The following is a 17925-nucleotide window of genomic DNA, read 5'->3' on the forward strand; positions in this document are numbered from 1 at the left end:
TTGTTATCAAACAGTGCTCCTGTCTCCACCTCCCTCAATCTCTGATGGTGGAAATCAACTGCATACCTTGACTGTAGCCGTTTAGTTGAACTTCGTAATATCTACCTATGTAACTCAAAACTTTGTAGACACCTAAATTTCACAGCTTTCCCATATAGGAGTCAAGTACAAGTGCCTTTGAATATCTCTTAAAGTACACTTACACAGAATTTAAGAGCTGTGCACAGATCATCAAACCAGTAATGATCAAGCTAAACTTGACACAGAAAACAATCCAAGTTCCTTAGGGTTATTACTTATGCTAATGGATGCAATTAAATAGCTTTGCAACCCACCCTGCTACATCTGACTAGTTTTGTACAGGGCACACCTTGCAGAAGTATCAGTGCAGATAGATACCATTTCAGAGATCTCTCTTCTCCATTATGCTACAGGCTCTCACTTACAAAGCTGAGGATCCTGTTTTTAATTTTGGTGATTTCCAGTTCAGCTCTCACTTACAATAAAGACTTCAGTCATTACAACATTGTTGTTTCTTTCATTATAAATCACCCTTTCTATGTAATTGGAAATCAGCTAATGGAATCAATCTGTCAGGTGAGGTGTGGCTGGAAGGGAAAAGACATGTTTCCTCATCACATGTCCCTGGTCCACCCAGGGCTTTGTGCTCCTTATCTTTGTCAGGCATGTGCCTCCATTGTGTAAAGGGGTATTGTGGGGTAGATAGAGCCAGTGTTGTCCTTGAAGTTCATGCTGAATGGACAAGAGGCAATGGTCACAAGCTGCACTGGGAGACATTCTAAATGGACATAAGGAAAAAAAAAATCACTGTAAAGATGGTCAAACACTGGATCAGCGCCCAGAGAAGCTATGGTATCTCCACCCTTGGGGGTATTCAAAACCCAAATGAGCACAGTCCTATGCAGGAAAATCTAATTTCAAAGATATCCAGCTCTAAGAGGAGGTTTGGATTAATGACCTCCAGAGGTGTATTCTAACCTACATTTTGCTGCAGTTTCCATTATTTTAATCAACTTGCTAATATAACAAGAATTTAACACAAATTCCCTAACCCTCCTTCCCTCAGAAGAACAGATATTTTAAAATGTGTTGAGTTGGATCAAGGAAGGGTCTGCTGAGAACTGGAAACAGGGTAAGTGAAGTAGCAGGGGAGAGAAGGGAAATGGAGAGGAAGAAAATCAAAAAGTGCAGTGGTAAAAAGGAGATAGCAGGTTGTCTAGGACAGATGCAGGAGGACAAATTATATCTGTTTGGGACTAAATTTATAGCATAATGGACAGGCAATAACTGACCTCACAGGAAGCATTATGGTATACTAAACTTACTAAAATATTTCAATAAACTTGAGTCATGAGAATGAGTTTCATATGTTATTGAAGTGCTTTTAATCCAGAATAAATATATTTTATACAGGACACGTACTGTTGAACTGCATGAACATATCCATTCTCCCTGCCATTGCCTTATTGACTGCACACCCATCTAAGGCAGCTTATCGCAACCAAAAAATCTACAGAAGCCTTGGTTAGAGAACTGAGAGCACATCATAACAGATACATTTGAGATATATGTTCCTAATTAAAGTAGGAATGGCTAAAATCCTGTTCTTGTGCTCAGAATTTAGGATATTATGTTTTACCATGTTTCTATATAGGCACTGTACATGTTATTTGGTTATTAAGTGGACATTCCCCCTGGTCCTTAGCTCTCAGATTTATTTATGCTTATTTATGGTTTGTTATATATGGAGTGGTAATTCGTGTCAAGAAAATTGTTGATATGAATAAAGAAGGGGGAGATTTGGAAGTGTGGCCATGGGAGTCGGCAAGCCCCATCATTGGGCAAGCCCCATCATTGATGATAACATTAGACTCTTAACGATGAGGCCATCAGGAATATAAAAGAGTTTAGAGGGAACAAAGAAGGGTGATTCAGAAGACTCCATGCAGTCTCCCGTTTCTTGTTCTCCAGATGGTTTCTTGTTCTCCAGCCATTAAGGCATGGAAGTTTCTGGGTGTTTGCTGTTGTTGTTATATGCAAAGATGTTTGACCAATGAAAGAGTTGTTTTTGAAAAGGACTGCTGTGGGTTGAAGGGTGTAAGAGGGGAGCCTGCCCTCAAAATAAAAAAAAGGCAACACAATGAAGTCATGTCATCAATAAAGAAGCAGAAAGAAAGAATGAAAAGGAACAGGCTAGCAGAATGGAGACCAGGACAGGAACAGGCACATTGATCACCTCATTTAGACAGGCCAGACTCAGCAAACCACTCAGAGAAGCTCGTACTGAAAGTCGCTGGAAACAGGCGCACTGGAGCTGGAGAAAAGCTCAAGCTGAGAGAAGCGGAGCCACGCACACAACTGCCTCTCGCTGGTAAGCAGCTGCGCATTATGGAGAATCATACGTCCTTAGGAACAAAGACTGTCCTGGTAACCTTACAGCTTATTCTCCTCATTAACAATCGGACAGTTTATGATCCTGAAACATGGAACCAAATTGATGTCAAGGTGTGGGACTCTGCAACTAAAAATGACAAGATTGCAGTGGGATTGCTTGGCACCTGGCAAACAGTCTCTGAGGCCTTAAAGAGCCCTGTAGGGCCACAGTCAGAAACGTGTGGTTTGCCAGACAGTGAGGGAGCTGCGGGCTCCTTTACTGATCCGACTGCTACACCATTGGCCCCTCTGCTGCTACAGCCATCAAAGGCTTTTGCTGTTACGCCCCCTGCTGACCTGGACGTGCCTTTTGACCAAGGCCTCATTGGCCTTGAAAAGGAGATGGATATGCTTTTCTTCGATCTGGGAAGAATGGGATACATAAGGTCTGAAGACCGAGTTGCTTGACAACTTAAAGTGAGACATATTGTTCAAAAGGAATGGAAAATGGAGAATTGTTTGTAATCAAGAAAAGGAATGGAAAATAGAGACTGTTCAGTCATGGAACTTAAAGGATTGTTTGTTACCTTTTCTGATTGTATGGGCATACTCGGGTTTAGTATGTAAAGCAATGTTCTGTATATTTAGAATGTTTGATGTTCGTGTGTGCGTGTTGGTGGAGTGTAGACTCCCTGCACACCCAGCGCTGTTTACTTGCCTTTTATACCTTTTATAAGTATTCTTTTATATATATATGTATTATTAAAGTCAGATTGAGTTGAGACTTCATTTATAACAGGTTAATCCTCCAACTGGATTTTATTTTACTTTATTATTTTATTTTATTTTAGTTATTTTATTATTATTTTTATATTTTAGAGTTAAAGTAGACAGCAACAAGAATGAAAATGCAAGGAAACTTGTACAAAGTAGACATTTCATAGATGCTGCTGGGGCTAATCTTACTTTGCAATGAACTGCTTAGGAATCTTGTTACATGAAATAGTATTTGAGAGAGATTGCCAAGGAAAGTAAATGTTATTGTATTGTCATAAAGATTCAGCTCTTTTCACCCTTGCTCTATGGATTTGTTTTCCTTTTTTCTTCCTTTTTTAAAGTTGTAGAAACTTTAGTTTTCTGTACATGTTGCTGATGTCTTATTCCCTTATGATCAGAAAAGAAAAATCTTAAAAGGCGTTTCACATCTGAGTTAATGTGAGTTTAAGAAAAGGCATGCAGAGCTATATATACCTGTCTGTGTTTATTATAAATAGATGTCACTCTAAAAACAAATAGTAGGCGAATTCTTGAAAATCACTATCGACAATGTAAGGCATTCAGTGGAAGGAAACGCCAAAAAGTGTTCTGCTAGGTCCATGCATGTCAGTTTATGAGGTTCAATTCAGCAGCAAGACAGAAAGAACTTCAAATGAAGCATGAAGCACCTACCCTCCCACCCACCTGCCAGGGGCTGGGTGCTGCTGAGGTGCTAATTGACTGCAAGGCACCTGCTTGACATGCACAGCACTAGAAAGAGGGAAGCCTACTATGCAAATGACATTCTGTAAACGTGTATTTTGGGTGTCACACAGCCATCTTACCGCGTGAGGTATCAGGAAGCATCATCATTTATATTGAGAGGGAAAAATCCTCTCCTATCTCCTAGGAATGAGGAAAGACAAAGCTCTTCTTAGTGTTATAAATGAAGTCTCAACTCAATCTGACTTTAATAATATCTATAAAAGAATACTTATAAAAGGTATAAAAGGCAAGTAAACAGCGCTGGGTGTGCAGGGAGTCTACACTCCACCAACACGCACACACGAACATCAAACATTCTAAATATACAGAACATTGCTTTACATACTAAACCCGAGTATGCCCATACAATCAGAAAAGGTAACAAACAATCCTTTAAGTTCCATGACTGAACAGTCTCTATTTTCCATTCCTTTTCTTGATTACAAACAATTCTCCATTTTCCATTCCTTTTGAACAATATGTCTCACTTTAAGTTGTCAAGCAACTCGGTCTTCAGACCTTATGTATCCCATTCTTCCCAGATCGAAGAAAAGCATATCCATCTCCTTTTCAAGGCCAATGAGGCCTTGGTCAAAAGGCACGTCCAGGTCAGCAGGGGGCGTAACAGCAAAAGCCTTTGATGGCTGTAGCAGCAGAGGGGCCCATGGTGTAGCAGTCGGATCAGTAAAGGAGCCCGCAGCTCCCTCACTGTCTGGCAAACCACACGTTTCTGACTGTGGCCCTACAGGGCTCTTTAAGGCCTCAGAGACTGTTTGCCAGGTGCCAAGCAATCCCACTGCAATCTTGTCATTTTTAGTTGCAGAGTCTCACACCTTGACATCAATTTGGTTCCATGTTTCAGGATCATAAACTGTCCGATTGTTAATGAGGAGAATAAGCTGTAAGGTTACCAGGACAGTCTTTGTTCCTAAGGACGTATGATTCTCCATAATGCGCAGCTGCTTACCAGCGAGAGGCAGTTGTGTGCGTGGCTCCGCTTCTCTCAGCTTGAGCTTTTCTCCAGCTCCAGTGCGCCTGTTTCCAGCGACTTTCAGTACGAGCTTCTCTGAGTGGTTTGCTGAGTCTGGCCTGTCTAAATGAGGTGATCAATGTGCCTGTTCCTGTCCTGGTCTCCATTCTGCTAGCCTGTTCCTTTTCATTCTTTCTTTCTGCTTCTTTATTGATGACATGACTTCATTGTGTTGCCTTTTTTTTATTTTGAGGGCAGGCTCCCCTCTTACACCCTTCAACCCACAGCAGTCCTTTTCAAAAACAACTCTTTCATTGGTCAAACATCTTTGCATATAACAACAACAGCAAACACCCAGAAACTTCCATGCCTTAATGGCTGGAGAACAAGAAACCATCTGGAGAACAAGAAACGGGAGACTGCATGGAGTCTCCTGAATCACCCTTCTTTGTTCCCTCTAAACTCTTTTATATTCCTGATGGCCTCATCGTTAAGAGTCTAATGTTATCTCAACCACAGGGCTTTCCAGCCCCCATGGTCACACTCCCAAATCTCCCTCTTCTTTATTAATATCAACCATTTTCTTGACACGAATTACCACTCCATATATAACATTAGCAATAACATGAAATTGTTTCTCCAGTTTCCCTCTACCATTAAAAACAGCTTTGTGCTGCATCACATCAGACTTGGCATCAGCAAAATTATTTAAAATTAAAGAATATTTGTTCAAAAAATGGTCCAAAGCATAATTTTCTTCAGGATCTTTCTACTTTTAGTTAGTAGACATAAGGAAAAGGATTATTTTTTTTTCCTCTGAGATGAAAAGTAAGCAGAGACCTTAGCCTACTCAGAACCAGAGCTTCTAAAAAGAGTAGTTTAATTTCAAAATGAAAATCCTCTTGATATTCAATACTCATAAAGTAAACACTGTGTGATACTTTTAAATATGCTCATATTACTCTTGCCAAATTAGAGAAAATTCCTGTCCCTCAGAATAGAGTATAGAAATTTTTAAAGATTCAATTGTGCACTGTTTAAATGATTCCCAGAAAAACACACCTAGAAAAATAATCATTCTCTCCTGAAAAGTCTAACAAGGACAAGGATCTGTTCACTGTTCACCAAATTCCTAATGACATTTCTGAAAATATTTTTTCTACTATTCCACCACCTGTTCTCCATCAGCATTTCTTCCTTTCCCCTTATTCTGTGATGGTGTGGTTAGATAAATAGAGCTGAGTTGGTCTGACACTGAAATTGGTCTTGGCAGCAGGCTGTGAGGTTGGCTCAGCTCTGCTTCTGAACTATCCCCCTGCCATGCTTCCTCTGATCTATCATTTCCATTTCATTCCCGCCCCTCTCCAACACTGTAGCCTTTGCTTTCTCATTGAAGTCACATCATTTGCTGTGGACTCAATTTAAGCATTACCCAAGTTTTTGTTTAGCAGTCAGCTGCTTAGTAAAACAGGGTAGCAGCTAAATAGCTGCTATTTAAAGACTGTTCTTGAAACTAACAATAACGCAGTTATGAAGGCAGAAAATTTACAGGGCCAGAATAACTGCCACTGTGGCACATGATGAGTAATGTTTTATATGTTATTTTTTTTGTCCATGATCTGTAGCATGATTTTTTAAGTGTAGTGTCATAAAGTGTCATATTTGACTTCTTAGAAAATGTTGAAATATTGGGTCAGACCTTATAATAACATCATAATGTAGACTCTGTTCACTCCAGTGGAACTACACTTTTTTTTTTTTTTTTTTTAAAGGGAGTGTAACAGACCCACAGAGGTTTATTTTTTTCCATCACTTTGATTTTTATAGTAGAGGCACATTGATAAATAGTAATCGTTTAGCCAACTCCTGGCACCCAATGTTAATTACATTTAAGATCAAGGATCCTGAACCATTCCTTTACTTTAATTAGAACTTTAATGGAAAAAATGTGTTGGTGATTTTATTGCTTTAATTATTTACTTTAAGTCATTCACTTTGATATGCATTACAGCCATCTGTTTCACTTACTAATTTTCCCATACTCCTTTCTGTTATTATTTTATTTATTTATTTATTTATTTTACAGTATATGATTATCAGTTTTCTTCACTCACTGTTAACCTAATCAAAGAGAGTGAGATCCACAACAAAGGTTTTGGGGTTGTGATGATGCTTGCTGTTTTGACATCTAACTTGTACTGATGTCTTTGAGGAAAAATAGAAAAAAGGATATAAGATTATACTTAGCTGATTTTTAAAAGATTTGGGAAGAATAATGTGCCTTGGATGACCTAAGTAAGTGAGCTCTCAATCTAAGCTGGGATGAACCAGCAGGTATTGCTGCCTTCAGTCACAATCCACAGTCTCAACCCTTGGCTTGGTCAGTTTTCTTCTTCGTACAAGTGCAGCAAACAGGTCCTCTCTTTTATGTACACCTGTCATCCTCTTTTATAAAGCATCCTCCTGTGTACTGCACTGACATGAGCTCAATTCAGTTTTCAACATCATTCTACTTCCCTAGGCCCTATATATACCTGAAGTTTAATGGCCTGGCTTGGACTCCTGTGCTCCTTGGAGATCGGACACATGCTGTGTGTTTTGATGGCCTCGTTACCTCCGAAGGGCTGACTGAGAATTGTGTTTGAATGTAGGCCATGACTGGCATGTTGGGGTAAATCTTGGCTGACCTATTAGAAAAGCTGAAAACTGCCATGTATCACTAGAGTGGCACACCAAAATGAAACTGTAAACAGGATTTTGCTCAATGTCTGCTTAAAAAACAGGTGCCTCTGAACTGCAACAAAGACTTCAAATCTCTTTTGCACAGAACTGGCCTCTCAACTTCTTACACTACCATTGTTTATTTTCTCCCTTTGGAATATATTTTTAATTATTGGATGTCAGCCTTTCTTGGGGAACATCAGAAATTTAAATTTGGAGATCTATCATACTTTCTTTAAATTATGACCTCTTTGTGAGATATGATTTTTTTTTTTATTTTTATTTATTTATTGATTTATTTTTTATTTTTCACTAGGGAGTAAAAAAGGCAAAACTAAGATAATGAATCCAAAACTTTGTAAAATTTTACTAAGTGTCTATGCGATTAATTTTCAATTGCAGGCAAATTGACTGCTAAAGCTTTCCATATGAGAGGTTTTCAAGTCATACATTTTCTGACTCTTGAGGAGTATAGTCCACGATGTTTTGAATACTCTACATGAACAGTGCTGATCTTTTATTTATAATTACAATATAAATGGATATTTTTCAGCCCACTTTAATTATTAATTCAGCAATGACTTATACACAGTTCTTTAGCCTAGAAATGTTTCAGAGAGACTATAAGAAAAGGTGTTGTTTTCTTGATGAGAAGTAAGAATTATGTAAGAGTTACATTTCAGCATGTGTCTGGAGAAATACACATTATTTTCATACTCCTTTCAATTATATTGAATAGGTAAAAAATATAACCAGGTGGGAATTAGTCTTCTGCTCCCATCTGGAAAGCATAAAATGTGATTTAATTTAAAAAACCTACTGATATTACTTTTATTCATTCCTTCCTTCCTGCCACTCTGGTTATGCTGACTATTACAATACAATATTTTATTGAGCCTGGATTTGAAATTAAAGTCATAGCTTACCAATTCCCTACAATAAAAATTAAGATCCAAGATAATATTTAGGAAACTATTAAAACTGTGTCGCTTATATGGGACAAAATGAGCAGCAATGTTTCTGGTTTCCAGGTTTTCCATTAATAATTTAATGCAAGCACAGTGACAGGCAATGTGAGGTTTTCTAGTGCTTATCTGAAGCATGTGCTGAATAAAGCCATTTAAGTACCTTTATAGCCTTATCTGACCAGTGAAAGAAATGGACTCTAGAAATATATCTTAAGGCTATTTCCATGTCATTAAATGGTGGGCTGGTGCACTGGCCACTGCTGAACTGCAGAGAGAACCTCACTGACCTTGCTCCAGAGGTGATGGAGAGCCATAATCTTCACTTTCAGACATTTGACATAATGCATGACAATAAAAGTGTTGGTGACTGCTAGATTATTTTCTGTAGGAAGGCTGTCACATTGCTGGTGTAAATATTTCAGTGAGCACCACAATCCGTTGAAGCCTTTGCAGATCTCACGCTCTTCAGTGATGTTAACAACAAGATTGTGTAACAGTATAAATATTAAAGATGGGTGTGTCAGCTTTTTATTTGCATAGATTTAAGATGAAACTACAGGGACTCAATTCAGAGGTGTTACGCTGAAGTCACTGAATAACTTGTTCATGAGTGGAATTAGGAAGAGAAGAACCATGCTAAAACAGAGTGTCAACTATGTTCAAATACTATCATAGAAAAGGGTAATGGTAGTATTTATGTAACATACCATGTATCCCTAATATATATGCCTTGCTTCCAGGAATTTGTCTTTGAACTTCAGAGCTTTGAAGTTCAGAGCTGTCATTCTCAAAAAATATGGGGAAAAACCTCAGTTCTGCAGAGGGTTGAGTGACAAGCCAGCACTACTTGAAACTGGCTGAAATACACAGTAAATTGTGTTAATCTCTTCATATTATTCCACAAAACAAAGCCAGAGACCATTCTCTGTCCCTTAAGCCAGTGTCAGGACATAGCTGTATCCATACTGTTGCTATTTCTTTAGCTCCACTTGGTGCTCTGTGGCTCTAAGACAAAAGAACAATAGCATTTTTCAGGTTGAAGTACCTGAAATAATGTCTGAGTTGTTGCTTGACACCATGGAATTTTTTTGCCTGCCCCATTGTACAATGTAAGGGCGAGTAAAAGGTTTGAAAGTGCAGAAATTAATGGGATAATGTTGGAGGTTTGTAGTGGATGGAGGGACCCAATTAAATTAGACACCTTTCTGTACTGTATATTGGAAATATTCCCTGCTGTGCATGTTTCCTCAAGCATACCCCCCATTTTCTGGAAGAGTGTTAGGTGATGCAGGCAAAAACCATGCAGAGGAGCACACAACAGTGAGCACTTTGGATAACTGCAGGCCAGAGCTTCAGCCTGAGTCTGCACCTTTATTTACTAGTGCAGACATAGCCAAAGGGCCTGATTAGCTCAAAGTAAGTTTTTCTGGCGTGTCTCATTTGATAAGTGAAGGAGACAAGATGACTGTATGAAATGCTATTGCAGAAATGTAAGTGATAACTTGAGTGTCTTCAGATCTGATCCCGTGTATACAATTGCTCATAAACTATGTTGTTCTGTTCTATTATTAGTTTACATCATCAAAGATGTTGCAAAATATCATTTGAACACTGCATGCAGAAAGTGCTCTTGTAGCCTGAATATCTGCTGTATGGTTGCCTGTGATCGAGGGAGGATTTGATAATGCAAATTACTCTTCTAGTCCTGAGTTTCTAAATCTATACACCTTCAGATTCAGTGCAGGTCCATGAACCCACATCCTTACTTTTTTAGCCATTTGGCTAATAGGCACATGTATATGTGCGTGACAGGAGCTGTCACTTGTATATTCAGTCTGATCCATAACAATTTATTAGAAATCTGACAACTCTGATGCTGCTTCTTTCCTTGGAATATGGGATGAGGGAGCAATTTCAGAAAGCAATATGAAAGAGATATGTTTGAAACAAAATAGTTCTGAATAAATAAATAAATTATAAAAAAAAAGTTGGAGAGAATGATCTGAATGGTTTTTTGACTGATTATATGAAACTACCCTGCACTGTCTCAGCCATCTAGTTTTGGTTTTATTGGAATAGAAGTGACAATAAAAATGTGCAAATTGCAAGAACCAATTTTTCTGAATACATTTGAGAGTGAACAGAAATACCTGCAGTAACTCTGATTTCAGAGAGGAAGGGAAAAGGAACTTAAAAAGGAACTTCATAAAGTGTGGAAGAAATGGAGAAATGGTCCACATAAGTGGTGAATATACCAAACTGTCATCACATAACAATTTTCACTTCCTTTAAAATAATTAACCTGTTAACTCATTATGGTTATAGAGGCAAGAGATTTTAAATATTTGACACTCCTAATTCCTTTTATTTATTTATTTATTGTTAATCTTTATCTTTTGATTTTGTTTGCAAAGGACTTAAAAGCCATCCTGCGCAATGTGCTCTAGGTAATCCTGTTTGGCAGGGAGGTTGGACTAGATGATCTTGAGGTCTCTTCCAACCTAGATAATTCTGTGATTTTGTGATGTAAGATCTTCTATTCTGAAGACTTAAGTAACGTTTCACTTGTTCTCAGCACCAAGAGTGAACCCATTTGCTATTGGTACCATGCCCCCAAATGTGTAGAACTCCTTTATATTAAGAAAACTTACTGCCCTCAAAATAAAATCAAAAGAAAACAAAAATCTTCCTCCCTCGACATTCACAGTAAGAAAAGCTCTTAACTGTAAGAAAACATAGTTATGTTGCTTTCTAAGCACCATTCATTATTTTTAGCAAGTCTGTCTGTGTGATGATTTGAGGCAACCACCTACAGAATTTATGAACTCTGTACAAAAGTATTAACTCTGTATATAACATGACCAAACTGCCAGCTGAATTTTGGATACTTAGCCTTTTACCTTCTCTCATGTCTTATCATCTCATATCAACTGAAATCCCAAGAGGACATCAAACAGAGACATTTGGTAATTCAAATGGAAGCATCTGGAAGAATAGGATAGTACTTCTGGGAAAGCGCCCATAGCCAGAAAGACAACTCTCCACTGACAGAGATCCTCTCCGTGGCTCCCTAGGGAGGTGTGTGAGGCTGCCTGCCTGAGGGATTGAAGGCTGCTGCAGGCTGAGCACTGAGAGACTTCTCAGCTATACTCTGGTTAAAGAGTATGCCAAAGAATCCAAAAAGAATGGTGGGCTAGGGAAGCCTATATTTTCTGAACCTGTTCTTTTATTTTTGTTTATTTTAGCATGGCTCATTACAAACAGCAATATTTGAAAATTGTACAAGTTGGACCTGGAAGGCACTGCCTGATGCAAGTAATAAGTAGATGGAAAAGCATTTGATCAAGAACAGCATTGCATGTGTATGCTTTAACAGTAAAGCTGAAAAGGACAAATTCTATTTGCTTTGACTTTGTAGTCACTGGCTCTGACTCAGCCCTTACTTGTACCTCTGAATCTGGCAATTTTAAAGTAAAAGTAAAAACTGATTTAGCTGACAATTGCATCAGTTATACATCAGGTCTCGTTCTCTACCATTTCATGAAAAATCTCTCAAAGTAGCCATCACAATTCTTAACTTACCAGGATTCTATTTTAGTTCCTAACAGAATTTACCTGTTATGTTGAGGATATTTTATTTCTTTTGTACTGCTTTGAGGGAATGACAGCTGCAGTTTATGAAACAAGACCATATAGGCTGGGTCTCTAAATGTTTCTGACTTGGTAAACATTTAGTCACCAGACTTGATTAAGACTGTTTGAATTTCATTGCTAGCATAGCACTAGCTTTTATCTTTAAACATGCAGATGACTACAAAAGCCTGCCCTATATGAACGTCTTTTACAAGATTAATTTAAATGACAGTGTAATTTAGATTATTCAGAAAATTAGTGTCTGCAGTATACAAAGGCACGAGGATCAGGACCTGTCCTAACAATCTCTTGTTCATAAAACTTAGTAGGACCAATACTTAAAAAGAACATCAGCAAAACTGGGATTTATACTTAACTGAGCTGACACTGGCTCAAAGTTTCTATTCTTCACTGCTTATGAACATTTATCCTTCAGTTTGAGCATGGAATGTTTCATATAAGTCTGTGTTTTTCTGTATGGTTTTGTAGCACAAACACACAACTATTGTGTATATCCTTTTGTTCTGTCTTGCATGATTTGCCTCTTGGTGTGTTAAGTAAAGCATAGGGCCACTAAAAACAAAAGTAGTATTAAATGAAATTCAGGCACACTACAAACATGCTATTAAAATAATGGGATTTTACCACTTGGTTCAGTAAGAATTTTGCTAGGAGCCCTTTACAGTGGTTATGTTGCTGCATTTATTTTGTATTATATAAAAATGAAATAATGCCTGTATTTGTGTTTGCATGAATTAAATATGAAGTCTAGAGTCTTATGTTCAGCTCTCAGGTTCCTTTATCAACACAGTGTTTCAATAGGGGCCGTTGTTTTTGTGTGTCCCTTAAGTGCTCATTTCCTCTGTGTTTCATTTTACCTCCATCCATATTAATATTAGATCAAGTAGAAAGGGAATTACTGCTACACAGCTTACTTAGTTTTATTGTCTGTAAATTCTGTTCCTTGTCTTTTGGGTACAATGGAATTATACATACATTTTTGCTGATGCCAGTTAATATTACATACATCTACTAGAGCTACCAAAAATTCCACATTTATGCATTAGAAAATCTTTTGGTTTAATGGCATATGGGAATGGGACTGACATCAAAGACATGAAATATGGCAAAAGAAAATAAACCAATTCTAAGCTAATTTGATTATCATTGCAAATTTCAGTTACATTTATGGTCTTGTATGGCACAAAACATTTATCTGAATGGCATTACTACCATCTCAGCCAGCTCTGAGGTCCTGTCTCAGATTGCTTTCAGTATAAAGGTATTATATATACATCCTCTGGGAGACTGAATCATCTGCCTCATAACCAGTACCATTCACATACGTGGGCACATATATAATGTGCACATAAAATGAAGTCACCAGGGACAATAGCTGAACTAGGTCTTACTGAGTAAACTCTCTTTCTCCTCTGATTTAAAATACAGCAAAATAAACAGCAAAGACTACTTTGTGCTTTCAGATGGGATTCATCAGACTTTAGCTTGTCCAAAAGTTAAACATCTGGTTGAAGATGTTTTTTCAGCCTATTCAGGGCTAAAATGAATCATTGACAAGAGGTACATGCACCTCCAGCAGGTGATTCATCCCTTGCCAGGGTAATACATGCTACAGATGTGAAGAAGTGCTGCTGAGAGGTTCCTGACTTTCCACAGGCTCTCAAGGGAACCTAGATAAAGAGTTCTCTCATGTTTAGTGTACCTCTAGATGTCTAAAGTTAGTGAAATGAATTTCTGCCAAACTTACTTAAGAAAAACATAGTAATGATATTTAATTACAAAGAGCCTATGCCCTTGTTTATGAAACCTAGAGGTAACAAGATGTGAAATTAACCAAAATTTGTCTTTTGCAAGGGTACTGGACTCTTCTGTTAAGCATCTCTAGTGGCAGGGTTTTCAGGATCAAACCCTGATGAGGCAGAAAAGAGTACAACCTAATAATCAAAATGATTAATCTATGCAATATTCACATTTTGCAGTGGGGTTAGTGTTATGAAAGGTTCCTGATAACTGAAATTTGAAGAAAAATCTTTGCATATTCCAGCACCATTTATTCATGATTCACAATCCTTTAAAACACCATTACTCCACTCTTCTATACTCAGCTGACAATGTAAATTCATATTCCTGTACAACAAAATGTGCTGAAATTAGGTTAAGGGTATAACTGGATACAGTTTGCTAGAGTCAGAAAACGTGGAATTAAGGCTGAAACCACATGCTTGACTCACTGCTTTATGTTAAGGTGTTGAGACTCTTGAAGATGGCTTACTGATTGACCACAATGGCTGTAAAGCCATTGTAAAGCACAATGGAGACAAAGGTCTGAGAGAGATATATTGAAAATGAACAAACAGAACACATATAAGGTCTTAATCGACTTTCAGATACCTGTTTTCTGTGCCGAACCTTTGCAATTACTTCACCATGCTGCACCTTTTGGTACATTTCCTTGAAATAATATCAATAATAATAATAATAATAATAATAATAATAATAATAATAATAATAATAATAATAACAACAACTACAACAACAACAACAATAATAATAATAATAATAATCTCTTTACTTTCCAGAATTTCCCCAAGCTACATGGAAGCTCAAAGCTCAGCCATTTTAAAATAAATATTATTTATGCAACAAACAAAGATCTGCTATACTTACAAATTTGGAAACACCTGCTGTGTCCTCCTGGGGTCCATACTTCAAGCATGATTTGGGAGGGGTTAGATTTGTACAGCATTCTGATGTAAAATATAATCCAGCAAGTGATTACAGAAGGTGATGGTTTTATTGCTGGAATTGAATCAAAAACTTCACAGCTACACAGAGGATCATGATCAAATTTCTGTGGAATAATTGCTGGATGACTTGTGAAATTTAGGTGAAACAGACAGTTAATGTTTTTGAAATAATATTTTCATTTTGGAAAATGGTATTTTATAAAGGTTAGCAAAGTCCTTTGGAAAAATGTTTCAAATGAAACATTTCCTTTGAACATATGACACATTTCTTTATCTTCTCTGCATGGCGTAGTCATTCTTTTCATTCCATCTGTTCATGGCATTTCATGGCATGAATCTTACATACATAGGTCCCCTCATGTTTGCACCGGTACGGAAAAAGGGACCCGTTCTTCTGTTGAGAGAAACTTCTGAACAGCTGACATCAGTTTACTTTCTCCTTTGTGTTGCCAGCAAACATAATGAGCTGCATCATCCTGTAATCTATCCCAGAGCAAGGTTCTTTTAGATTACAGTATTTTAGATCCTTAATAACTTAATCATATATTTGAAGCTCAGCTGTATCTAGAGTTACTAAATCTGAAAAAAACACAACTAATTGTAATTCAAAATATACACTCTCCATTCAATATTATAATATAATATAGTATTATAATGTATTAAAAATATACACTATATATGCGATTCAGACTATATATAGTACTAAACTGGGAGGTGCTGTTGACTCTATGGAAGGATCAGTGATATTGCAGAGGGATCTAGATACATTCAAGCAATGGATAATCATCTGTGGCATGGAGTTCAATGAAGAAAAACACTGGGCACTGTACCTGGGACAGAACAATGCTGGACACAGATACAGACTGAGAGAGGAGTGTCTGGAGAGCAGCTTAGCAGAAATGAATCTGGGTGTGCTGTTTGACAGGAGGCTCAACACGAGCCAGCAGCATGCCCTGGCAGCCAAGATGGCAAAATGCATTTGGGGTGTATTAAACACAGCACAGCCAGCTGGTCAAAAGAGGTGATTCTCCTGCTACATTTAACATTGTTGCAGCCTCACATCAAATATTGTGTGCAGTTCTGGAATACACAATGTAAAAACAACGTTGAGGTCTTTGAAAGCATCCAGAGGAGCTCAACAAAGCTAGTGTAAGGGCTGGAAGGCACGTCCTATGAGGAGAGGCTGAGGACAATTGATTTGTCTAGTCTGGAGAAAAGGAGGCTGAGAGGTAACCTCATTGCTCCTCTCTTGAGGAGGGAAAATGGAAAGGAAGGTGCAATCTCTTTTCTCTGATAGCCAATAACAGGACAAGTGGGAATGGCACAAAGCTGGGCCTGGAGAGGTTCAGGCTGGACATTAGGAAAAGTAAACCAAAGATTATGGGGAGAAAATGTCCTTTACAGCAAGAAGTAATGTTCTGAACACTTTCATAGATAAATGAAACACGTTTCTAGTTCACTAGAGAGCTTTAGTTACAGCACAGTTATATATTTTTTCATACATTCACAGTCTATGGGTACTCTTTAAAAAGTTCTTTGTATTTTATTGCCATTCTAATCTTAAGATTTGAGTCATAAAGATTATGTAAAATGTAAAAATGACAAAGCTGATTAATATCAGGCTACATTTATAAAAGGAAGAACTTCCATGAGAGGAACAAGAATCCCATTATTTTTTATATTTATCCAGTTTACTTAATTTGGATATCTGATAGCAACAGTTTTTTTTCTATAAACAAACAAAAATGCTGCAATAACCTTTCCTATCAAAAAAACAGATTTCAGAGGCTTCAGCGGTTTAAAATACATACTGTTAGACCAGTGTTCAAGAATTTTTCCTGTCTTATGGCTGTTAATTTTCTCTTATAGAACAGCTTCCGAAGTGATGTGACCAGATGTGTTTTCTCTCTCTCTCTCTCTCTCTTTTTTTTTTTTTAAGGCAATTGTTTTTGTGACATGGTTTCTGATTTTTGATTGTTAAAGATAAGCAAGAAGGAAAACTAAGGGAAGGCTGACTACAACATCATCTAATCAAAACTAATCTTCTAGACCTGGCACAGTCTGGATTAGGGCCAGGACCCAGAAACAAAAATGTTTTACTGGCAGTGATATATGACCTTAACTGTCAGTGGACAGAGGGCAGACATTTCCTCTCATTATTCTCAGTTTCTTGAAACATTTGTTTCTGAAGGACATTAGATAATGCCATTTCACTCAAAAGGAATGGCAGAGCCCTTGGCTACAGAATAAAATGGATGAAAACCTATTTAGAATGCAACATACAAGAAGTAGTGAAGCAAAACTAAGCCCTCTCTACTAATCTTTTACTAGCTGAGTCTCAAAAAGAGATTGTTCCCCCAGAATTATTCAGTGTTTGGATAAGAACTATCCATGGATGAACTTGAGTCCATTGACATGATGCTGGCTGAGTCAAGAGGACTCAGAGAGAGCTTAAGAAATGTTGAAATTACCTTTGGCTGAAAGCTGCTCCATTTTCACAGTTAGAAGCATTTTCATTCTCCATAGCACATCTATGACTAATGCTTTCTCTAGTCATTAATAGTTTTAGAAATTCAATCCCATTATGAAGGAGTTTATCTAGCATCATATTTTTTATTGTGTGGTTTAGAACTATGAAAGGTACATATATAAGAAGTCTTCAATACTGTATGAAAATGTGACTCATCTGGAATGTTTTAATGTTTCTTTTCAGCATCATGTATTGCTTCCTGCAAAATACAACTTGCAAAACCCATAAAAATTCAAGGATCAGTCTGTAACTTGACAGATCTCTGTCCTACAAAAAGGGCATGTCCTACTAAAAGAGTAAGATTTCATCTTCACAAGATGTAACATTTTGGAGGGCCAGCTCAGGACTGTGGCCTGAACTTCTTCAGGACCATAAGCACCTTCATCATCTTCAGCCAATGCACAGTTCTTTGACTTTACT

Source organism: Anas platyrhynchos, chromosome 1 (assembly GCF_047663525.1).
Source record: "Anas platyrhynchos isolate ZD024472 breed Pekin duck chromosome 1, IASCAAS_PekinDuck_T2T, whole genome shotgun sequence".
Taxonomy (NCBI): domain Eukaryota; kingdom Metazoa; phylum Chordata; class Aves; order Anseriformes; family Anatidae; genus Anas; species Anas platyrhynchos.